Below are 25,318 nucleotides of genomic sequence, written 5' to 3'. Positions count from 1 at the left end.
TTATGACCAACCTAGATAGCATATTCAAAAGCAGAGACATTACTTTGCCAACAAAGGTCCATCTAGTCAAGGCTATGGTTTTTCCAGTGGTCATGTATGGATGTGAGAGTTGGACTGTGAAAAAAGCTGAGCGCTGAAGAATTGATGCTTTTGAACTGTGTCGTTGGAGAAGACTCTTGATAGTCCCTTAGACTGCAAGGAGATCCAGCTAGTCCATCCTAAAGGAGATCAGTCCTGGGTATTCATTGGAATGACTGATGTTGAGGCTGAAACTCCAATACTTTGGCCACCTCATGCAAAGAGTTGACTCATTGGAAAAGACCCTGATGCTAGGAGGGATTGGGGGAAGGAGGAGAAGGGGATGACAGAGGATGAGATGGCTGGATGGCATCACCGACTCAATGCACATGAGTTTGGGTGAACTCTGGGAGTTAGTGATGGATAGGGAGGCGTGGCGTGCTGCGATTCATGGGGTCACAAAGAGTCAGACACGACTGAGCAACTGAACTGAACTGAACTGAATGAGTTGCATTATGGTGAACTTTTATACCTGTTATTTTTTTAAACATTGCAGCTGTATTTACTTTTTCATATTTTCTGACAGTTTCCCTATTTTACATTTTTTATTCATTATCCCTTATATCATTTTTTAAGGGTGGGGTCATTAGGGCATGAAAAATCTTGTGAATATTAATTGCTCATTACCCATAATTGTCAGCGACAATTGTCGCTGGTTGCGACAGCGGGAAGTGCCACAAGATGGCAGAAGTTCCTCATGTTAACTGTGGCCACACAGGCTATGAGAGCCTAAGGAAAAGTCCTGATTTGGGCTTATAATTCAGAGTGGAGCATACCAGAGCAATTGCTGAAAATTTGTGTTTCACTTTTTTTTTTCTTAACTATGCCTTTAGTTATAATTGAAGTAACATTGACAGACAAGGTGATATGGGTTATAGTGTATAAGTGTTTATTTAACTTTAAATATACATATATAGATTCACATTCAGGTATTTTGAATAATTTGTTACTACAGAATATAGATAGATCAGACATAGTATACCTAGGTGTTAACTGATAATCAATTTAATAGGACACTGGATGCAAAGGAGCTGAGAGAGGCTTCATAACATACGCAACTGGAGAATCACCAAGAGGCTCACAGACCACAGGAGCTGAGTGTCTGCACAGGGCCTCATAGCTACACACAAGGTGAGCATCTGCCTAGGGGCTTCCTTGGAACACCAGCTGAGTGAAAGCCTAGAGGCCCCACAGGCGCACAAAAGATGTCTTACTAGAAGCCGTATAGCTATAAATGAGCTCAGCTTCTGCCTAAAGGCCTCCTAGTAAGACACATGCTGAGCATCTGTCTAGAGCCCTCATGGTTCCACAGGAGTTGAGTGTCTGCCTAGAGGCCTTACAGGACAACAGGAGCCGAGCATCTGCCTTGAGGTCTCTAGACAGGCACAAGCTGAGCATCTGGCTAAAGGCCTCATAGGCCCACAGGAGCTGAGCATCAGCCTAGAGTCTTCACAGGAAACAGGAGCCGAGAGTCCCTCTAGAGGCCTCTGAGGCTCACAGATCTGAGCATCTACCGAGAGGACTCAAATTACACACAAGATGAGTGTCTGCCTTCAGGTCTCTAGACAGACACAAACTGAATGTCTCTCTAGAGGCCTCAGAGTTATACACAAGCTGAGCGTCTGCCTAGAGGCCTCACAGGGAAACAGGAGCTGAGTGTCTGTTTCGAGGCCTCATATTATACTCAAGCTGTGTGTCTGCCTTGAAGTCTCTAGATAGACGCAAGCTGAGGGTCTGCCTAGAGGCCTCATAGTTATACACAAGCTGAGCGTCTGCCTTGAGGTCTTTAGACAGACTAAAGCTGAGGTCTGCCAAAAGGCCGCAGAGGACCACAGGATCTTACCATCAGCCTAAAGGACTCATACACAAGCTGAGCATCTGCCTTGAGGTCTCTAGACAGACACAAGCTGAGCCTCTGTCTAGAGGCCTCATAGGAAAACAGGAGTTGAGCATCTGCATAGACGCTTCTAGGCCCACAGGAGCTGAGTGTCTGCCTAGAGGACTCACAGCCCCACAGGAATTGAACATCTGCCTAGAAGTCTCTTGGCCTACAAGAGCTAAGCATCTGTCTAGAGGCCTCATGGGAACACAGGAGCTGAGTGTCTGTCTAGAGGCCTCACAGGAAAGAGGAGCTGAGTTTCTGCCTAGAGGCCTCACAGGCTGAGCATCTGCCTAAAGACCTTATAGGCCCACAGGAGCTGAGATCTGCCTAGAGGCCTCATAAGCCCATAGGAGTTGCGCATCTGCCTAGAGGTCTCATAGTTGTACGCAAGTTGAGAGTTTGCCTAGAGTCCTCATAAGCACTATTGTGTGGAGATCTTCCTTGAGGCCTCCTGAGAGACATGAGGTGCACACCTGTCTAGAGGCCTCATAGGAACACAGAAGATGAGCGTCTCCCTAGAGGCCTCTGAGTTATACACCAGCTGAGAGTCTGCCCTCAGGCCTCTTAGTTATACAGGAGCTGAGCATCTTCCTTGAAGCTCCAGACAGGCACACGAGAGCTTCTGGAGGCCTCGTAAGCCCACAAGAGATGAGCGTCTGCCTAGACAGCTCATTTTATTCACAAGTGAGAGTCTGTCTGAGGCCTCTAGACAGACATGAGCTGAGCATCTACCTAGAGCCCTCATAGAAACACAGGAGCTGAGCGTCTCACCTGAGTCCTCATATACACGAGCTGAGCAGACAGACACACACGAACTGAGCATCTGCCTAAAGGCCTCATAGGCCCACAGGATCTGAGCACCTGTCTAGAGGCCTCATAGTTAAACACAAGCTGAGCATCTACTAGAGGCCTGATAGTTATGCACATGCTGAACATCTGCCTAGAAGCCTCATTGGCTCACAGGATCTGAGAGTCTGCCTAGAGGCCTCAGAGGAGCTGAGCTTCTGTCTAGAGAACTCATAGTTATACTCAAGCTGAGCACCTGTTTGAGGCCTCTGAGTTATATACCGGCTGAGTGTCTGCCCAGAGGCCTCATAGTTATACAGGAGCTGAGCACCAGCCTGAGTCCTCATAGTTGTATACAAGCTGAGCATCTGCTGAGAGGTCTCCTAGTTATACACCATCTTAGCATCTTCTCTGTGGCCTCGTATTTATACACAAGCTGAGGATATGCTCAGTGGCCGCATAGTAATACTCGAGCTGAAATTCTGCTAGAAACCTCATTGGACAGATGATCTGAGGGTGTGCCTAGAGGCCTCAAACTTACACATGAGCTGACAGTCTGAATAAAGCATCATTGTTGTCCACGAGCTGAGAGTCTACCTACAGACCTCATAGTTATAAACGAGCTGAACCTCTAAGCAGAGGCCTCATATTTGTTCACAAAGTGAGCATATGCCTGGAAGCTTCAAGGTACAACATGAGCAGTTCTAAATCCCAAGAAAACCACCATTCATAGAGAGACATGCACCCCACTGTTCACTGTAGCACAGCTTCCAATAGGCAAGGCAGGAACCACAAAATTTCCACCCACAGCTAAAGCTTAAACAAGATGTGGTACATATATACAGTAGACTATTACTCAGTCATAAAAAGCATTACTGAAATTATGGTATTTTCCACTCTTCTCTACAAGGTTGGACCTTGAAGGATCACGTGCTAAGTGAAATCTACTAGACAAAGAAAGAAACTAGCAGATAACATTCCAGGCAAAATTAAAATGAGATAAAAAAGGAACTAATTTACAACACAAAAGGAGCCTTTGAAAAATCAAACACAAAGAATTATTAAAAAAAAAAAAAAAGGCCAGTATGATATGCAGGAGATTGGGATTAACATACATAAAGAAATCCATTACTCCAACATATACACCAAAATCTGTATATGTATAGATAATCCACAAGAATTCATTCCTCCTTCCTTTGACATTCACATAAAATCAGTATCTCTGATAGATACTGCACAAGGATCTGATGATCAGCCCAGGGAATTTTTCTCTATCTTCTGCAATCACCTCTATGGAAAAAGAACCCAGAGAAGATGAATCAAGCATCTGTACAGTCAAAACAAGCTCAAAACCACAAATCAGCTCTATTCAAATGTAGCACTGGCATGAGACTAAAGAAAACAAAAAGAAATAACAGCAATATCTATTTCTTTCCTTCCAGCCTCCTTGACTTTCCTTCCAGCCTCCCTGACTTTCCTTCCAGCCTCCCTGACTCCCAGCTGCTACCCCTTCCCTGGAACCTGAGCAGGCTTGGTTCCCATGACTGGGATGGGGGCGTGGCACCGGAGAGGGGGCCCTTAATTTAGAGCTCGAGTACACCTGCATTGTCTGGTTGGCTCAGTCTGGACCACACGCCCTCGTGCACCCAAAGGATGTGGGCACACCCTCTGCCTTTGAGGACCTTGGAAAGCTCACCTAGTCGCCAGGGGTCCTGGTGATGGGGTCCCCAGTTCAAGTCTCCATCCTGAGAGTGCAGCCTCCTAGGCACCTTAGCAGGGGTTATGGCCCAGGCTGGGATGAGTCTGGAGGGGAGGGGAGGGGAGTAGCTTTAGGGAGAAGTAATAGTGAGATACAAGCCCTTGAATGTTTGCTCAGGCCCATTCCACTTCAATTGCCAGCCCAGGAAGCTGACACTCCCTTAAGGCTCTGGTTTGCAGGAGGACCGGAGTTGAGAATGAAGAAGTGCTGCCGCCTAATGGACATTGCCTGTAACTACAACTCGACCACCTGGGCTGACGGACACCTTTCAATTCACAAGGCTTGTGGGCCTGTTTGTGACAGCTGCCCTCAGGAAATGTCCAGGGGCTGGTATTGCAGAGATCAGTTCCAAACACAACCAAGTGTACACAAGCCAACTGCAACAGGTATATTCCTCAAACCCCTAACGGAAAAAAAAAGTAAGAGGAAAACAAAACCAAACGGCCACAGGAAAGATACTCAGCATCTCTAATTATGAAACGAGGAATGTCAAAACAACACCAAGACATCAAATCCCACCATGGAGAATGGACATCCTCAAAGGTCTACAGTAAATGCAGGAGAGAGGCAGCGGATGATGGAACCCCACCACAGGGTGGTTGGGAATGGACAAAGCCAAAAAAAAAACCCTAGAAAACATAGCCTCTGCATACCAGGGGGGAAAAAAACCTTTCAAGAGACCTAAGCCTAGGATCTGACATACCCACACCTGGGCTCATATCCCGAGAAAGCCATCATTCAAAAAGACACGTGACCCCCCCCATTCACTGCAGCGTCTCCTTCAGTACCAGAGCCAGAGTCCCAAGAACATTTTAACTGACAAGTTTAAGCTTCAGGAAAATATGGTACGATATACAATGGCGATTTCTCAGCCAGGAAAAGCCACCACTGAAGTGGTACAGTTGTGCCACTGGTCAACACAAAGATGGCCCTTGGAGGACCACCCACTAAGTGATGACAGCCAGAGAGAGGAAGACAAAAGGAAGTGATATCCCTTACAGGAAAACTTTAAGACTTTACAGGGGAAGTAATTTAAACACAAACTAAATCCACTAGAATTCGAACACAACCAAGCATTTCTTTAAAAACCAACACAAAAGGGTTAGGGACAAATTTTGTGTATCAGAACTACAGTAAGGTTTCATCCCACACTGGTCCCCATCGCCATCATCGAAGAGATCTACAGAGAATAAATACTTCAGAGAATGTACAGAAAATGGGATCCTCCTACATTCTGGAGGGAATATAAATGAGGAAGCCACGATGTGGGCAGCGTGGAGATTCCTTGAAATGCTAAACATCGTGGTGACATATGATCCTATGATCCTATTCCTGGGCTTAGATCCAGAGAGAATCGTGACATGTGCACCTTGGTGTTTACCGCAGCACTATTACCATAGCCCAGACACAGAATCCACCAAAACGACCACTGACAGAGAAATGAAGACTACATTGCCTTCATTTTTTCCCAGGAATACTATTCAGCCTTAGAACAAAATGATTAGACTGGCAGCAGCATGGATGAACTGATAAATTTCATCTAAGTGAGGTAAATCAGAAAAAGACAAATAGCCTAAGATATCACATGCAGGTGGACTCTATAAAACCGTACCAATGAACTAATGTACAAGAGAGGAACAGACTCACAGCCTGAGGAAACCAAATTATGTTTACCAAAAGACAGGTAGAAGAGAAGGATAAATTAAGAGTTTGAGATGAAAATATATATGCCAATATATATTAATAATATATATATATTATTTATAATATAATATATATTTATATATAATATATATAATAAATAATAAATATAATAATTAAAATATAATAATGAAAAAGGAGCTACTGAACAGAACTGGAAACTTTACTGAATAAACTGTAATAACCTATATGAGAAAATAACAGAAAAGGAATAGATAAGTGTCTATGTATAACTGAGGGCTTCCCTTGTGGCTCAGCTGGTAAAGAATCCGCCTGCAATGCGGGAGACCAGGTCTGGAGAATTCCATGCACTGTATAGTCCCTGGGGTCACAAAGAGTTGGACACGACTGAGCAACGTTCACACATGTCTAACTGAATCAAGTTCATGTACACCTAAAACACACAAAACATTGAAAATCAATTCTACTGCAATACAAAATAAAAATTAAATTACATGAGGTCAGTCTAGAGGATATCAGACACTGGTGACCCTATGAATTAGATATATGATATGTCATGATATGAATAAGACACCAGCAAAGGTTTTCACTCAGGAGACCACAGAGCAGCAACTCACTCAAAGGTCCTGACCTCAAAGGAAAGCAACAAGAAGAGAGAAGAAAAAGAACCACGGGTTAATCAGGGCAACAGCCTCAGTTCAGAGGTTGGGAATCTCAGAGGAGACAAGACACACTGCAAGTCAAGAGCAGATGTGGGGTCTCCAGGTACAGGTTCCTGACCCGTGGCAGATGGGGTAAGGCCCACACCATCCCCAGTCCCAGCACCTGGGGACACATGTCCACAGTCTCCAAGGCGACACCCCCTCCCCAATCCCTGCACCTCGGGTCACATGACCCTTGCCTGGGACACCAGGTCTCCGCTGGTTGGACCCCTAAGGTTACATTCCTGTAACCTCCTGGGATGGTAGAAAGAAGTGCAGGGTAGGTCTCCTCTCCCCACATTGTCCCAGAGAAGTCCTCCTCTTTTCTCTTTGGTTCTGTGTGATATTAACGGTTTCTATAGCTGTCATGATCATGTTGAACACACTACCTTGGTTCTGGCAGGCTCTGTCTTTCCTGTCCCACTGAGGTGTAAAGGAAACAGGAGAGCTGGGCTGAAGGACGGGAAGCAGACCTATTCTCTTCTGAGGAGAGTCGACCGGAAGGAGATCACAGCGGCAATCTCACCTGCTGCCCGTTGACTTCTTGCCCGATCCCTGGAATCAGCTCAGCAGGTGAACCTGCCTCCCTACTCAACCTGAATGTGCTGGAAAATTGGAATGATTACCAGGTAGCCCACCTGAGGAGCCTCCATGCCCCAGGGAGGGGGAACCTGGCAGGGGGAGAGACTCAGAGCCCACTGCAGCCCCGACCCCGGGAGGGCCACGGAACTCCCTCAGAGAAGAGCACATTGCCCAGAGAAGCCACCTCAGCTCCAGCCCCAGACATCTGAGCGCTGACATTCAGACGAAGGCGCAGTTTTCCAGGACAGAGGCAGGCCAGGTCCTACCCAGGTCTCCAGTCCTAGTGTAGACAGAATAGGGTCAGGTCTAAATGTTCTCATTGTAGAAGCACCCGGTCATGTCTAAACGTCATCAGTGTAGACAAGACTTGGTTCACTTGCTCTACATTCATATATAAATAAAGGAAATTCTACCACTTTCATATATGAAATATGTACCTCTACTTTCAAACAGAAAATATAGAAAAAGTTACCACTTTTCATATATGAAATATGCATCTCTGTTTTCATATATGAAATAGAGAAAATATTAAAATAATGTCATTTTCAGAAACATGAACCTAGAGATTATCCTACCAAGTGAAGTCAGGAAGACAATGAAAAATTCCATGATATCATTTTATGTGGTATTTAATATATGAATGAGTTCACATGGAATGAATTTTTCTCTGAAGCAGACTCACTGATATAGAGTACTAATGGTTACCAGCAGTGAGGGGGGCGAGGTGAGCAAGGTACACATTTACCACTATGCGTAAATGCAAAACTAGGAAGTCAAGAGATACCTGGGGTAACGCACAAGTTTGGCCTTGGAGAACAAAATGAAGCAGGGCAAAGGCTAAACAAGACTTTTGCCAAGAGAATGCACTGTTCATAGCAAACACCCTCTTCCAACAACACAAGAGAAGACTCTACACACGGACATCACCAGATGGTCAATATCAAATTCAGACTGATTCTATTCTTTGCAGCCAAAGATGGAGAAGCTCTATACAGTCAGCCAAAACAAGACCCGGAGCTGACTGTGACCCAGATTATGAACTCCTTATTGCAAAATTCAGACTTGAAGACAGAAGGGAAAACCACTAGGCCATTCAGGTATGACCTAAATCAAATCCTTTACAATTATACAGTGGAAGTGAGAAATAGATTTAAGGGACTAGATCTGATAGATAAGTGCCTGATGAACTATGGACAGAGGTTCATAACATTGTACAAGAGGCAGTGATCAAAACTATTCCCAAGAAAAAGAAATGCAAAAAGGCAAAACGATTGTCTGAGAAGCCCTTACAAATAGCTGAGAAAAGAAGTGAAAGGCAAAGGAGAAAAGGAAAGATATATCCTGCTGGGAGCCAGCGTGAGGAACTCCGCCCATGGCAAAGGTCATGAGGAAGGAGGCTCGGCATACTCAAAGGCGGGATGGAGCCTCAGGACTCCCCCTGGATATTCTCGAGCATCTATCCCCAAAACCAGAGTCTGCCTACTTTACTGCTTTGTGCTTTCACCTCTGACTTTACGGGGGCTGTCCCCCACCGCCATCTCGCTCTCTCTGAAAAGGAGTTAACTTACAGCTCCAGTTAATAAAGTTTCTGGGCATAATAGGAGTGTTTAAATCCAAACCCCTCAGATGGCTCTCTAACTTGCCTGACAAGTTTACCCAGACTCCTACAGCTATGCATACGATTGTTTACAGTCTCCCAGCCGCGAGAGGCACGGGAAGCTTAAGATATCCAAATAGCATAGAGCCTCTCGGAGAGTTAGAAATTGCCAGAATAAAACTAGTAGAAGATTTCATTGATGGGCCAATGCTTGCTGCCAAGTTTCCACATCCCCTGTATTGTATCCTTGAATGTGTATTAATTAATATAGTTGGTATGTAGAAAAAATAAGTAGTGGCCTTGGTGTTAGCAACTTTAGACCCTTAAGGTAATAAATTCTTTCCTTTGTTGTAAACCCACTGCACCTCTGTCCTATAGGAATGCAACTTTAACACCTTCAGAGGATGGCACCAAACTTTAAAATAATTACTTTTAGAGAAAATAAGTCTTATGGTTGACAAACCTTTGTCAGAGTCATAAAATGTTAATAGGCTTTCTGGCCAGAAGATGATGTAAATCACCTAAACCATTTGTGTACGATAAGTTTGCAGAAAAGAAACCCTAGTTTTGATAAGGATCAAAGACTGCTGACTTTGCGTGATTTCACACCCGCTATTATCCTCTATGTGTAACTTATGGTATAAAAGCCCCTGTCGAAAATAAAGCTACGGGCCTTGCTCAATGAAGCTTGGTCTCCCCATGTCATTCTTTCTCTCAACCTCTGGCTGAATTTCCATCTGGAGCGCGGAGGCCCACCAAGCTTACTAATTTTGCCTGGGTTTCTAAGATCCAACCAGGGAGGCCTCAGTGTGTCCTCTCCCATGGGAGAACGGAAGGACACCTGTGGCCTACCTAAGTGGTGCAAACTTCTTGGCTTGAAGTTTTATTGGTTTTCCACATAAACCAAGCTATTCAGCCTCTTTTCTCCACTGAATTTTCCTGCTGAGCTATCCTCATTCTATTCCTCTTTATATCTTTGATTAATATTTAATTAAAGCCAGTGTACTCACTGACGCCATCTCCCCTTCGAACTCCCTGGATCAGCGGGGACTGGACCCCGGTAATATCCATCTGAATGCAGAGTTCCAAAGAATAGCAAGGAGAGATAAGAAAGCCTTCCTCAGTGATCAATGCAAAGAAATAGAGGAAAACGATAGAATGGGAAAGACTAGTGATCTCTTCAAGAAAATTAGAGGATACCAAGGGAACATTTCATGCAAATATGGGCACAATAAAGGACAGAAATAGTATGGACCTAACAGAAGCAGAAGATATTAAGAAGAGGTGGCAAGAATACATGGAAAACCATACAAAAAAGGTCTTAATGACCCAGATAACCACGATGGTGTGATCACTCACCTAGAGACAGACATCCTGGAATGTGAAGTCAAGCGGGCCTCAGGAAGCATCACTGCTAACAAAGCTAGTGGAGGTGATGGAATTCCAGTTAAGCTATTTCAAATCCTAAAAGATGATGCTGTGAAAGTGCTGCATTCAATATGGCAGCAAATTTGGAAAATTCAGCAGTGACCACAGGACTGGAAAATGATTGTTTTCAGTTCAATCCCAAATAAGGTCAATGCCAAAGAAGGTTCAAACTACCATAGAATTGCACTCATTTCACAAGATAGCAAGGTAATGCTCAAAATCCTTCAAGCCAGGCTTCAATAGTACATGAATGAAGAACTTACAGATGTACAAGCTGGATTGGAAAAGGCAAGGGAATTGCCAACATCCTTGTTGGATCATAGAAAAAGCAAGAGAATTCCAGAAAAACATCTACTTCTGCTTCATTGATTATGTTAAAGACTTCGACTGTGTGGACCACAACAAACATCAGAAAATTCTAGAGATGGGAATACCAGACCACCTTACCTGCCTCCTGAGAAATCTGTATGCAGGTCAAGAAGCAACAGTTAGAACCAGACATAGAAATTGGGACAGGCTCCAAATTGGGAAGGGAGTATTTCAGGGCTTATATTATCACCCTGCTTATTTAACTTATATGCAGAGTACATCATGTGAAATGCTGGGCTGGATGAAGGACAAGCTGGATTCAAGATTCATAGGAGAAATATCAATAAACTTAGATATGCAGATGACACCACCCTAATGGCAGAAAATGAAGAGGAACTAAAGAGCCTCTTGATGAAGGTGAAAGAGGAGAGTGAAAAAGCTGGTTTAAAACTCAACATTCAAAAAACTAAGATCATGGCACCCAGTCCCATCACTTCATGGCAAATAGATGGGGAAACAATGGAAACAATGACAGACTTTATTTTCTTGGGTTCCAAAATCACTGCGGACAGTGATTGCAGCCATGAAATTAAAAGATGTTTGCCCTTTGTAACAAAAGCTATGACAAACCTAGACAGCATATTAAAAAGCAGAGACATTAATTTGGCAACAAAAGTCTGTATAGTCAAAATAGTTCTCCAGTAGTCATGTACGGATGTGAGAGTTGGACGATAAAGAAGGCTGAGTGATGAAGAATTGATGTTTTCAAACTGTGGTGCTGGAGAAGAAGGTTGAGAGACCCTTGGACAGCAAGGAGATCAAACCAGTGAATCCTAAAGGAAATAAACCCTGAATTTTCATTGACAGACTGATGCTGAAGCTCAAATACTTTGGCCACCTGATTCGGAGAGAAGGACAGAGAAGCAAGGTATGATGCAGTCCATGGGGTCACAAAGAGTCAGACAGAACTGAGTGGCTGAACAACAATAATTTCCTCACACAGTTCACAACCGCCATTGTCCACATGTGAACAAACATATAAATGCTGGAAAACATGAAAAAAAGAGAACCCTCTTACACTGTCAGTGAAAAGATAAATTAGTAACAGCCACTATGGAGACCAACGTACAGGTTTTTTAAGAAATGATAATGAAATGCAATTAGAATACTCCCTAACAGCATACACAAAAATAAACTCCAAATAGATTAAAGATCTAAATAAAAGGATATATATGTAATGAAACTTTTGAGGAAAACAGCAGAACACTCTGTGACACAAAATGAAGCAAGTTCTTTTTTGACCCACCTCTTAGAATCATCAAAAATAAAACAAAAATAAATAAATGGGACCTAATTCCCCTTAAAAGCACTGACATAGCAGAGGAAACCATAAACATAACAAAAGACAACCCTCCAAATGGAACTATATTTGCAAACAAAAACACCCATGAGGAATTTCTCTCTAAAACATACAAACAGCTTGTCCACCTTGATATCAAAGAAACAACCCAGTTAAATAGAGGCACAAGAGTTAAATGGGCCTTTCTCCACAGAAGACAGAGAGATGGCCTGAAGCACATGAAAAGATGCTCAGCATCTGTGAGTATTAGAAAACTGCGAATCAGAAGTACAGTGTGGCATCACCTCACACACGTCAGAAAGGTCTGCATAGAAAATCTACAACAATAAGTGCTGGAGAGGGGATGGAGGAAAAGAACCCTCCTCCCTGTTGGTGGGAATGAAAGTCAGGAAATCCACGAAGGAGAACAGGACAAAGTTTCATCAAAAACTAAACTGAGAAGTACCACAGGACCCAGCAATCCCATTCCTGGGCACAGATCCAGAGAAAACCGTAATTTTAATAGACAGGTGCTAGCTTGAGGTTTGAAATAAAATACACCAGACTAGATGGCTTAAACAACAGAAGTGTACTTCCTCATAGTGCTGAAAGTCCAGGATCCAGGTGCCAGTGGTGATGTCTCTCCTGAGGCTTCTCTCCTTGACTTGCAGATGGCCACTTTCTCTCTTGTCTTCACACGGCTCTTTTCTCCATACCTGCACACTCCTGGTGTTGCTGCTTCTTCCAAGGACACCAAACTTATTAGATCAGGGTCCCACCCTTATGGCATCATTTAATTATAAGTATCCTTTCTCCAAAAACAGCCACATTTAGGGGTTAGAGTTTCATTTCAAAGCTTGAGCTAACACAAGGTTTTTGAAAATAATAATGTCACTGTGGAATTAGGGACATTCAGATCCTTAAAAAGAGAATGAGATGGTTGGATGGCATCACTGAATCAATGGACACGAGTTTGAGCAAACTCCAGGAGACACTGAAGGACAGGGAAGCCTGGTGTGCTGCAGTCCATGGGATTGCAAAGACTTGGACACCACTTGGCAATTGAACAACAATAAGATCCATAAAGACTCTTAGAGTTCACTTGGCCCAAGAGTTTTTAGCCTGGAGTTTAAGGAATTGCTATAAAGAGGGCCACCTCTTTGCTCACCTCTGAAGGGGTGTCATTAGTCTATATGAACTGTGCCCTTTGGAACCATACAATTCTAAAGTACATATTATGTATTGCATAATATCTATGGCTGAATATGATGGCCTTGAAAATGGTCTGTAAAACTCCTTCCTGAAACTAAAAAAAAATTAAAAATAAAAAAGACAGGTGCACCTCAACATTCATGGCAGCACTATTTACAAGAGCCAAGACAGGGATGAAGCCTCAGTGGATACGGACAGATGAAAGGGTAAACAAGACAGGGTACACGCACACAGAGCAATATCGCTCAGCCATAAAGGGGTGACATCATGCCATGCCCAGCAACAAGGAAGGACGTAGAGACGATCACACTACGTGAGACAGAGGAAGACAAGCGTTATATGGTAACACTTAGTGGTGAGGTCTAAAAGTGGATGCACATGGACGTCTTCACCAAAGAGAAATGGCCTCAGAGGGAAAGGAGATGGGTGGTGAGAAACGAGCAGGTAGAGATGAACATACACACGCTCTTTTAAAAATAATCAACAAGGACCCTTAATCAACACCGCATAATAAACTATATGGGAAGGAAACCCAAAAAAGGACATGTCCGCATCTATGCGAAGGGAATCATGTTTGGTGTACACCTAAAACAAACAAACACCCCCTACCACATTGTAAGGCACCTGTACGCTAATACAAATACGAATTATAAAAAGAGAATGCTGACTCTGTTCCCCTCAGGCCTTGGTGCCCTGGACTGCTGGCACATCCCTGGGCAGGCTTGGTTCCCAAGGATGGACTATCATGGGGCTGACAGAGCTGGGAGGATATACCAGCCAATGAGCCCTGCCCCATGGACCTGGCGTGCCTGCTCGCCTCTGCAGGGGCCCACAACCTCCAGATCCAGGGGGTCCTCCTGCAGTGAAACCATGCCTACTGCACCCACAGGATGTGGAGCCTCTGGGCTGGAGGAGCTTTGAAAAGCCCCATGGGCTCCATGTCTCGTGGTGCTGGGGTTCCCATCTCTAGGCTCCTTCTTTACAGTCACCCCATCTATGGATGAAAGCACCCTCCACAGAGTGGGATGGCAAGAATTAGGATTTGTCCAGGATGTGGGGGTAAGGAAGGAAGAAGGAATGGGACACAAGCCTTGGGTGTTTCTTCTGGCACATTCCACTCTGATTGACAATCCAGGAACAGGACTTTCCCTAAGACTCTGGTTCCCCCAGTAACCAGAGTTGAGCATAAAGACAGTAACCACCTTGTGGTCATTTCTCACAACAAACCTTTGAAACCAATGCTGATGGGCACTTGATATTCACAAGGCCTGTGGCTGCTGCTGCTGCTGCTAAGTCGCTTCAGTCGTGTCCGACTCTGTGCAACCCCATAGATGGCAGCCCACCAGGCTCCCCCGTCCCTGGGATTCTCCAGGCAAGAATACTGGAGTGGGCTGCCATTTCCTTCTCCAATGGATGAAAGTGAAAAGTGAAAGTGAGGTCACTTAGTCGTGTCCGACTTGTAGCGACCCTGTGAACTGTGGGGCTATAAGTAAAAAATACCTGCCCTCAAGAAATGTCCTAGGGAAGGTCATCAGAAAAATATCCAAAACAGGGCAGGTGTGTGAAAACCCGATTTGAATAAATAAGTTAACTCACACTGTCTAAAAAAAATGACATGAAACTATGTTAATATCAGTAAAGATGGGAGAAATGCAAATCAAAACTTCAAATACCTCACACCAGGTCAGAATGGCCATAAACAGAAAGTCTACAAATAGTTAATGCTGGAGAGGGTATGGAGAAAAGGGAACTCTCCTACACCAGATGCTGGAAATGGAAATAGAAAACAGCCACAGTGGAGGACACCAGGCAGGTTTCTTAGCAATGAAAATGACAATGGAACCCTACACCTAAAGCAACTAGAAAAGGAAGAAATGAAGAACCCCAGGGTTAGTAGAAGGAAAGAAATCTTAAAAATTAGGGCAGAAATAAATGCAAAAGAAACAAAAGAGACCATAGCAAAAATCAACAAAGCCAAAAGCTGGTTCTTTGAAAGGATAAATAAAATTGACAAACCATTAGCCAGACTCATCAAGAAACAAAGGGAGAAAAATCAAATCAATAAAATTAGAAATGAAAATGGAGAGATCACAACAGACAACACAGAAATACAAAGGATCATAAGAGACTACTATCAACAATTATATGCCAATAAAATGGACAACGTGGAAGAAATGGACAAATTCTTAGAAAACTACAACTTTCCAAAACTGGACCAGGAAGAAATAGAAAATCTTAACAGACCCATCACAAGCACGGAAATTGAAACTGTAATCAAAAATCTTCCAGCAAACAAAAGCCCAGGTCCAGACGGCTTCACAGCTGAATTCTACCAAAAATTTAGAGAAGAGCTAACACCTATCCTGCTCAAACTCTTCCAGAAAATTGCAGAAGAAGGTAAACTTCCAAACTCATTCTATGAGGCCACCATCACCCTAATACCAAAACCTGACAAAGATCCCACAAAAAAAGAAAACTACAGGCCAATATCACTGATGAACATAGATGCAAAAATCCTTAACAAAATTCTAGCAATCAGAATCCAACAACACATTAAAAAGATCATACACCATGACCAAGTGGGCTTTATCCCAGGGATGCAAGGATTCTTCAATATCCACAAATCAATCAATGTAATACACCACATTAACAAATTGAAAAACAAAAACCATATGATTATCTCAATAAATGCAGAGAAAGCCTTTGACAAAATTCAACATCCATTTATGATAAGAACTCTCCAGAAAGCAGGAATAGAAGGAACATACCTCAACATAATAAAAGCTATATATGACAAACCCACAGCAAACATTATCCTCAATGGTGAAAAATTGAAAGCGTTTCCTCTAAAGTCAGGAACAAGACAAGGGTGCCCACTTTCACCATTACTATTCAACATAGTTTTGGAAGTTTTGGCCACAGCAATCAGAGCAGAAAAAGAAATAAAAGGAATCCAAATTGGAAAAGAAGAAGTAAAACTCTCACTGTTTGCAGATGACATGATCCTTTACATAGAAAACCCTAAAGACTCCACCAGAAAATTACTAGAACTAATCAATGATTATAGTAAAGTTGCAGAATATAAAATCAACACACAGAAATCCCTTGCATACCTATACACTAATAATGAGAAAACTGAAAGAGAAATTAAGGAAACAATTCCATTCACCATTGCAACGGAAAGAATAAAATACTTAGGAATATATCTACCTAAAGAAACTAAAGACCTATATATAGAAAACTATAAAACACTGGTGAAAGAAATCAAAGAGGACACTAATAGATGGAGAAATATACCATGTTCATGGATTGGAAGAATCAATATAGTGAAAATGAGTATACTATCCAAAGCAATTTATAGATTCAATGCAATCCCTATCAAGCTACCAACGGTATTCTTCACAGAGCTAGAACAAATAATTTCACAATTTGTATGGAAATACAAAAAACCTCGAATAGCCAAAGCTATCTTGAGAAAGAAGAATGGAACTGGAGGAATCAACCTGCCTGACTTCAGGCTCTATTACAAAGCCACAGTTATCAGGACAGTATGGTACTGGCACAAAGACAGAAATATTGATCAATGGAACAAAATAGAAAGCCCAGAGATAAATCCACGCACATATGGACACCTTATCTTTGACAAAGGAGGCAAGAATACACAATGGATTAAAGACAACCTCTTTAACAAGTGGTGCTGGGAAAACTGGTCAACCACTTGTAAAAGAATGAAACTAGAACACTTTCTAACACCATACACAAAAATAAACTCAAAATGGATTAAAGATCTCAACGTAAGACCAGAAACTATAAAACTCCTAGAGGAGAACATAGGCAAAACACTCTCTGACATACATCACAGCAGGATCCTCTATGACCCACCTCCCAGAATATTGGAAATAAAAGCAAAAATAAACAAATGGGACCTAATTAAACTTAAAAGCTTCTGCACAACAAAGGAAACTATTAGCAAGGTGAAAAGGCAGCCTTCAGAATGGGAGAAAATAATAGCAAATGAAGCAACTGACAAACAACTAATCTCAAAAATATACAAGCAACTCCTACAGCTCAACTCCAGAAAAATAAATGACCCAATCAAAAAATGGGCCAAAGAACTAAATAGACATTTCTCCAAAGAAGACATACAGATGGCTAACAAACACATGAAAAGATGCTCAACATCACTCATTATCAGAGAAATGCAAATCAAAACCACTATGAGGTACCATTTCACACCAGTCAGAATGGCTGCGATCCAAAAGTCCACAAGCAATAAATGCTGGAGAGGGTGTGGAGAAAAGGGAACTCTCTTACATTGTTGGTGGGAATGCGAACTAGTACAGCCACTATGGAGAACAGTGTGGAGATTCCTTAAAAAACTGGATATAGAACTGCCTTATGATCCAGCAATCCCACTGCTGGGCATACACACTGAGGAAACTAGAAGGGAAAGAGACACGTGTACCCCAATGTTCATCACAGCACTGTTTATAATAGCCAGGACATGGAAGCAACCTAGATGCCCATCAGCAGATGAATGGATAAGAAAGCTGTGGTACATATACACAATGGAGTATTACTCAGCCTTTAAAAAGAATACATTTGAATCAGTTCTAATGAGATGGATGAAACTGGAACCTATTATACAGAGTGAAGTAAGCCAGAAAGAAAAACACCAATACAGTATACTAACGCATATATATGGAATTTAGAAAGATGGAAACAATAACCCTGTGTACGAGACAGCAAAAGAGACACCGATGTATAGATCAGTCTTATGGACTCTGTGGGAGAGGGAGAGGGTGGGGAGATTTGGGAAAATAGCATTGAAACATGTATAATATCATGTATGAAACAAGTCGCCAGTCCAGGTTCAATGCACGGTACTGGAGGCTTGGGGCTGGTGCACTGGGATGACCCAGAGGGAGGGGAGGGGAGGGAGGAGGGTGGAGGGTTCAGGATTGGGGGCGTGGGTATACCTATGGCGGATTCATTTCGATATTTGGCAAAATTAATACAATATTGTAAAGTTTAAAAATAAAATAAAATTTAAAAAAATAAAAAGAAAATGACAATGGAATTAGAATACTCCCTAACACCACACAGAAAAAGAAACTCCAGACAAATTAAAGATCTAAATAAAAGGAGAGATACCATGAAACTCTTGAGGAAGAAAGCAGAACATACTTTAACATAAAATTCAGCATTTGTGATCATGAAAAATAAAAACAAATGGGACCTAATAAACATTAAAAGCATTTGCACAGCAAAGGAAACCATTGGTTAAAGAAAAAGACAACCCTCAGAATGGAAATAATCCTTGCAACCGAAGATACCCACAGGGAATTTATCTCCAACACATACAAACAACTCATACAGCTCAACAACAACTCACCTAACAAAAAATCGTCCAAAGATCTAAATGCACATTTCCCCAAAGAAGTCATAGATGGCCATAAAGCACATGAAAAGATGCTCATCATCACTAGTTCTTAGAGAAAGGCAAATCAAATATACTATGAGGTATCACCTCACATTGATCTATCAGAATGACCATCTCGAAAAATCTACAAGTATAAATTCTGAAGAGGGTGTGGTGAGAAGGGAGCCCTCCTACACTGTTGGTAGGAATGTAAATCAGTATAACCACTAGGCAGAACATTATGGAGGTTCTTAAAAAAAAACTCAAGTGATGCAGCAATTTCATACCAAGGCATAGATCCAGAGAAAACCAAAATTTATAAACACCTGCACACAAACATCATGGTAGCACTGGGTACAATAGCCAAGATGCAGAAGCAACTTAAGTGTTCATGAATGGATGAATGGATACAGAAGATGGGGTACATACACACAATGCAATATTACTCAGACATAGAGAAGGATGAAATGATGCCACATCCAGTTATAGGGAAGAAACTATAGGTGATCATACTAAGTGAAGTGAGATGGGGAAAGACAAATATCATATAATACCACTTCTGGTGGAATCTAAAAACGGATATGAATGAACGTCATTAGAAAGAGAAACAGATCCACAGACTTAGAAAAGAAAATTATGGTTACCAAATAAGAAAAGGGCAAGTGCCGAGGTCCAGCCCCAGCTGATCCAGGGAGTTCGAAGGGGAGACAGCGTTGGCGAATACACTGGCTTTAATTAGATATTAATTAGAGATATAAAGAGTAATAGAATGAGGATAGCTCAGCAGGAAAATTCAGTGGAGAAAAGAAGCTGAGTAGCTTGGTTTACGAGGGAAACCAATAAAACTTCAAGACAAGAAGTTTGCACCACTTACGTAGGCCGCAGGCGTCCTTCCATCCTCCCGAAGGAGAGGAGACACTGAGGCCTCCCCAGTCAGATCTTAGAAGCCCAGGCAAAATTAGTAAGCTTGGCGGGCTCCACGCTCCAGATGGAAACTCAGCCAGAGTTTGAGAGAGAGAATGACATGGAGAGACCAGTCTTTCAAGGAACTGATCCCAATTCTTTATTTTCCAGGGTCTGTTTTTATACACTGAGATGTTATACAAAAGTCACGAGGGGTCAGCAGTCCTGACTTTTATTAAAGTCAGGTGCTTCATACAGATGTATACAGAGGTCTTAGGGGTGTTACATCATCTTCTGGCCAGGGGGCCTGCTGACAATTTATGACCCTCTCCTTGTGACAGCGGTCAGTCAACACTTATTTCTCCAGGGGTGATTATTCTTAAAACAGACACCATCCAAATAAAGTTACATTCCTATAGGGTGAGGGTGTAGTGGGTTTTAATTAAGGAAAGAATTTGCTTAGCCTAAGGTCTAACGTGATTAATATCAAAGGTTAATACTTATTTCTTCTATATATTCATTAATGTGTATAAGGGCAGGGGATGTGGAAACTTAGCCGTGAAAATTGGCTCAACAAATGAAAAACCCTTCACGAATACAATTTCTAATCAGCCCACTATACTTATGCTAATAGTTTTCTAACTTCTTTAAAGAACCTGTTTTTAGAAGGTTTAAAGCATCTCTTGCCTCTCACGGTTGGGAGGCTGTGAGCAATCACATGTGGCCGGACAAGCCTGTCAGGCAGGCTAGAGAATCTTCAGAGGAGTTTGTAGGTTGAAACACTCCTGTCATGCCAGGAATAATTATTAACTGGAGCTCTAAGTTAACTCCTTCTCCGAAAGAGGTGGTGGGGGACAGCCCCCCGTAAAGTCAGAGGTGTAGGTGAGAGCACAAAGTAGTAAAGTAGGAAGGCTCTGGTTTTTGGGGGTAGATGCTCGAAAATTTCCAGGGGGACTCCTGAGGCTCGATCCCGCCTTTGCGTATGTCGAGCCTCCTTCCTCATGACCTTTGCCATGGGTGGAAGTCCTCACGCCGGCTCCCAGTAGGCAAGGAGTAACTAGCTCTGTTCCAGTCAAAATATACACCTTAAAACAAATGCTGTTGTTGTCTAGTCACTCAGTCATGTCTGACTCTTTGCCACCCCATGGACTTCAGCCCATCAGGCTCCTCTGTCTATGGGATTTCCCAGGCAAGAGTACTGAAGTGGGTTGCCAAGCCCTCCTCAAGGGAATCTTCCAAACTCAGGGATCAAACCCACGTCCCTGCACTGCAGGGGCAGTCTTTACCACTAACCTACCAGGAAAGCCCCACACTGGAACATTACTCAGCCATAAAACAAAACAAAACATCATACTGGCAGTACCATTGATGGACTTTCATACTAAGTGAGGTAAGTCAGAGAGAAAAAGACAAATATCCTAAGATACCACATACAGGTAGAATCTATAAATTCATACCAATGAACTAAGGTATAAAACAAAACAGACTCACAGCCTGAGAAAACCAAATTATGATTATCAAAAGAAAGTTACAGGAGAGGAATAAAGAGTTTGGGATGAAAATATACACACTCACATATATCAAGTTGATAATGAAAAAGGATCTACTGAATAGAATAGGGAACTCTACTGAAAAAAAAAATCTATAATATCCTATATGAGGAAAAAATAGAAAAAGGATAGACATCCATGTATAACTGAATCAAGTTCATGTACACCTAAAACAAACAAAATGTTGGAAATCAATGCTATTCCAATATAAAATAACAATAAATTACATATTAAATTACATGAACTCATTCTAGAAGAAACCAGACCACGGTGACCCTATAAATTAGATGTGCTATGTTATGACATTAATATGACACCACCAAAGGTGATGTCACCCAGCAGAACACACAGCAGCAACCCACTCAAAGGTGCCTGATCTTATATGAATGCAACTAGATGAACAGAAGGAAAAGGACCCACAGGTTAATCAGGGCAACACCCTCAATTCAGAGGATGGGAATCTCAGGGGGGACAAGACAGGCTGCAGGTAAAGAGCAGACACAGGGTCTCCGGGTACAGGTTCCTGACTCATGCGCATGGGATGAGACCCACACAATTTCCAAACCCAGCACATTTCCAGTCTCCAAAGTGATTCCACCTCCTAGACACTGCACTCGGGGTCACACAACCCTTGCTTAGGACACCAGTTTCTGCTGGTTGGACCCCTAAGGTGGAAATGAGGGGGTTCCTGTAACCTCCTGGGATGGTAGAAAGAAGGGTAGGGTTGGTCTCCTCTCCCCACATTGTCCCACAGAAGTCCTCCCCTTTTCCTTTGGTTCTGTGATATTAACTGTTTCTATGGCTGTCATGATCATGTTGAAGGCACCACCTTGGTTCTGGCAGGCTCGATCCTTTCTTGTCCCACTGAGGAGCTGAGAAAACACACCAGACGCAGGGCTGGAAGACGAGGGGCAGGTCTGGTCTCTGCTGAGTAGGACGGTCGACCTGAAGGAGGTCATGGCAGCAACCTCACCTGATCCCACTGGCTTTTTGCCTGATCCACATACCCTGCAGTCAATCAACCAGATGCCTGCCTCTCTTCTCACCATGTTCATTCTGGTGAATTGGAATAATTACCAGGTAGCCCACCTGAGGAGTCCCCAGGAGCCCCAGGGAGGGGGAACCTCGCAGGGGTAAAGAGGCAAACAGGTACAGGCCTGTGTAAAGTGAATACACTAAAGCATTCATTCCTAAACACAAGTGAAGCTCTCACGTGCTCTTCCCTCTTTCTTAGCTTTGTGTGTGGGGTCTCCCCGCACACGATCCTGACCATGCAGAGGGGGTGAGACTCACACAGTCCCCAGACCCCCCACCTGGGGTCACACGTCCCCTCAGTCAGGACACCATGGCTGTGGTCAGCGGGCCCCCAGTGTGTAAACCAGCCAGGCCCCTGGGGCCTCCTGGGACCCTAGAAAGAAGTGAAGGGTCCTCTCCTCTCCCCACAGTGGTCCCTGAGAAGTCAGGCCCCTCCTGTCTTCACTTGGTTCTGTGTGATCTTTTGCTGGTTTGAAAGCTCGTGCTAGAGTTGAACACACTACCTTGGTTCTGGCGGGCTCTGTCTTTCCTGTCCTGCTGAGATGATGAGAAAACAGGAGAGCTGGGCTGAAGGACAGGGGGCAGCCCTGTTCTCTTCTGAGGAGAGTCGACCGGGAAGGAGATCGCAGCGGCAACTCACCTGCTGCCTATTGACTTCTTGCCCGATCCCTGGAATCAGCTCAGCAGGTGAACCTGCCTCCCTACTCAACCCAAATGTGCTGGAAAATTGGAATAATTACCAGGTAGCCCACCTGAGGAGCCTCCATGCCCCAGGGAGGGGGGACCTGGCAGGGTGAGAGACTCAGAGCCCACTGCAGTCCCAACTCCGGGAGGGCCACGGAACCCCCTCAGAGAAGAGCACGTTGCCCAGAGCAGCCACCTCAGCTCCAGACCCCAGACATCTGAGGGCTGACATTCAGACGCAGGCATGGAGTTTTCCAGGACAGAGGCAGGCCAGGTCCCACCCAGGTCTCCAGTCCTAGCTCACAGAACAGGGTCAGGTCTAAATGTTCTCACTGTAGAAAGTACACGGTCATGTCTAAACATCATCAGTGTAGAGAAGTCTAAATCTACCACATAAATGGTAGATTTAATTTAAACTTGGCCAGGTTTAAATTAGCTTAAAGCTGCTCTCCTAGGAGGCACAGGTCACACACATGCAGAATCTCTCACTGCTGGAGGGGGCTTACCCTCGTTTGGACTAGGATGTACATTTCTTGAAGGAGAAATCATCACTGGGTTCCACACTTTACCCACATCAGGAAACAGAAAGAATCTGTGTCATTTCAACAGGCAAAAGAAAAATGTCACCAATTTCTCTGCCCATATGATGGTCAGGAACCAGGGGACAGCTAGGAATTTCTTAGAGTGCAGCCCAGTATCCTGTAAAGACAGACAGAAAGTGGCCCGATTCCAGCATCACAGGCTTCCGGCAGGAGGTGGCCACACTGTAAACCTTCTGGAAAAGGATATTCTTTATCAGAGAAAAATGTATTGTTGACATTACAAGCATACTAGCTATTATTTGCAAACCTAAAATATTCTTAAAACCTTGGCACCCTGATCTTTGTGGTTCCCATTGGTTCCTTTGTATTCAGATTTTCTAGGTAGAAGTGAGCCATCATTTCAAACTAGTTTCTTCTAATTCTGTATTTCTTAACATATCAATGAAAGGTCACACTTGAAAAAAATATATAAGAAAATTCCTGCAAACAATTAGTGACTCAGCCCACAAACTGCATATATTTCATCTTCTAACAGTTTCATTTTTCTCCCTGAAGAAACCTGAAAAAATAGGCCCCCTGATTTTTTTTGCTTCTCTGATCTCTGTTCATTTCCAAGGCAAACCATTCAATCACACAGTAATCCCAGTCTACGCCCCAACCACTAATGCCAAAGACCTTCAAGACCTTCTAGTCTGTTCAGTCAGTTCAGTTGCTCATTCATGTCCAACTCTTTGCCACCCCATGAACTGCAGCATGCCAGGCTCCCCTGTCCATCACCAACTCCTGGAGCTTGCTCAAGCTCATGTCCATCGAGTCAGTGATGCCATCCAATTATCTCATCCTCTGTCCCTTCTCCTCCTGCCTTCAATCTTGCGCAGCATCAGGGTCTGTTCCAGTGAGTCAGTTCTTCGCATCAGGTGGCCAAAGTATTGGAGCTTCAGGGTCACCATCAGTCCTTCCAATGAATAGTCAGGACTGATTTCTTTTAGGACTGACTGGTTTGATCATTCTAGAAATAAAGACCTTCTAGAAATAACACCAAAAAGATGTTTTTTGCCCCAACCAGTAATGCTGAAAAAGCTGAAGTTGAATGGTTCTATGAAGACCTACAAGACCTTCTAGAACTAACACCCTAAAAAGATGTCCTTTTCATCACTGGGGACTGGAATGCAAAAGTAGGAAGTCAAGAGATACCTGGAATAACAGGAAAGTTTGGCCTTGGAGTACAAAATGAAGCAGGGCAAAGACTAATGGACTTTTGCCAAGAGAAAGCACAGGTCATAGCAAACACCCTCTTCCAACAACACAAGAGAAGACTCTACACATGGACATCACCAGATGGTCAATACTGAAATCAGACTGATTATATTCTTTGCAGCCAAAGATTGAGAAGTTCTCTACAGTGAGCAAAAGCAAGACCAGGAGCTGACTGTGCCTCGGGTTATGAACTCCTTATTGCCAAATTCAGACTTAAATTGAAGAAAGTAGGGAAGACCACTAGACCATTCAGGTATGACCTAAATCAAATCCTTTACAATTATACAGTGGAAATGGCAAATAAATTCAAGGGATTAGATCTGATAGACAGAGTGCCTGAAGAACTATGGACAGAGGTTCATAACACTGTACAGGAGGCAGTGATCAAAACCATCCCCAAGAAAAAAAAAATGCAAAAAGACAAAATGGTTGAGGAGGCCCTACAAATAGTTGAGAAGAGAAGTGAAAGGCAAAGGAGAAAAGGAAAGATATATCCACCTGAATGCAGAGTTCCAAAGAATAGCAAGGAGAGATACGAAAGCCTTCCTCAGCGATCAATGCAAAGAAATAGAGGAAAACAATAGAATGGG

The 25,318-nt window shown here is 43.2% G+C and overlaps 1 long non-coding RNA gene across 3 annotated transcripts; it reads right to left on the bottom strand.

The window, feature by feature from the left end:
- Positions 1 to 944: 944 nt before the first annotated feature.
- Positions 945 to 22,905, bottom strand: LOC147342191 (uncharacterized). 3 transcript variants are annotated; one of them, XR_015157393.1, is made up of 4 exons: positions 22,749 to 22,893; positions 22,040 to 22,266; positions 4,443 to 4,549; positions 945 to 4,036 (listed from the first exon to the last, which is right to left on the bottom strand). It is a non-coding gene; the product is annotated as an uncharacterized LOC147342191 (long non-coding RNA). The 3 variants fall into 3 exon arrangements; XR_015157391.1 differs by lacking the exon at positions 22,040 to 22,266 and having other exon boundaries at positions 22,749 to 22,905; XR_015157392.1 differs by lacking the exons at positions 22,040 to 22,266; positions 22,749 to 22,893 and adding an exon at positions 7,258 to 7,408.
- Between the last annotated feature and the right edge of the window lie 2,413 nt (positions 22,906 to 25,318).

Source organism: Bos grunniens, chromosome 29 (assembly GCF_055505025.1).
Source record: "Bos grunniens cultivar Pamir isolate PY7600 chromosome 29, Bosgru_T2T1.0, whole genome shotgun sequence".
Classification (NCBI taxonomy): domain Eukaryota; kingdom Metazoa; phylum Chordata; class Mammalia; order Artiodactyla; family Bovidae; genus Bos; species Bos grunniens.
This window is presented reverse-complemented; position numbering and strand designations above follow the sequence as displayed.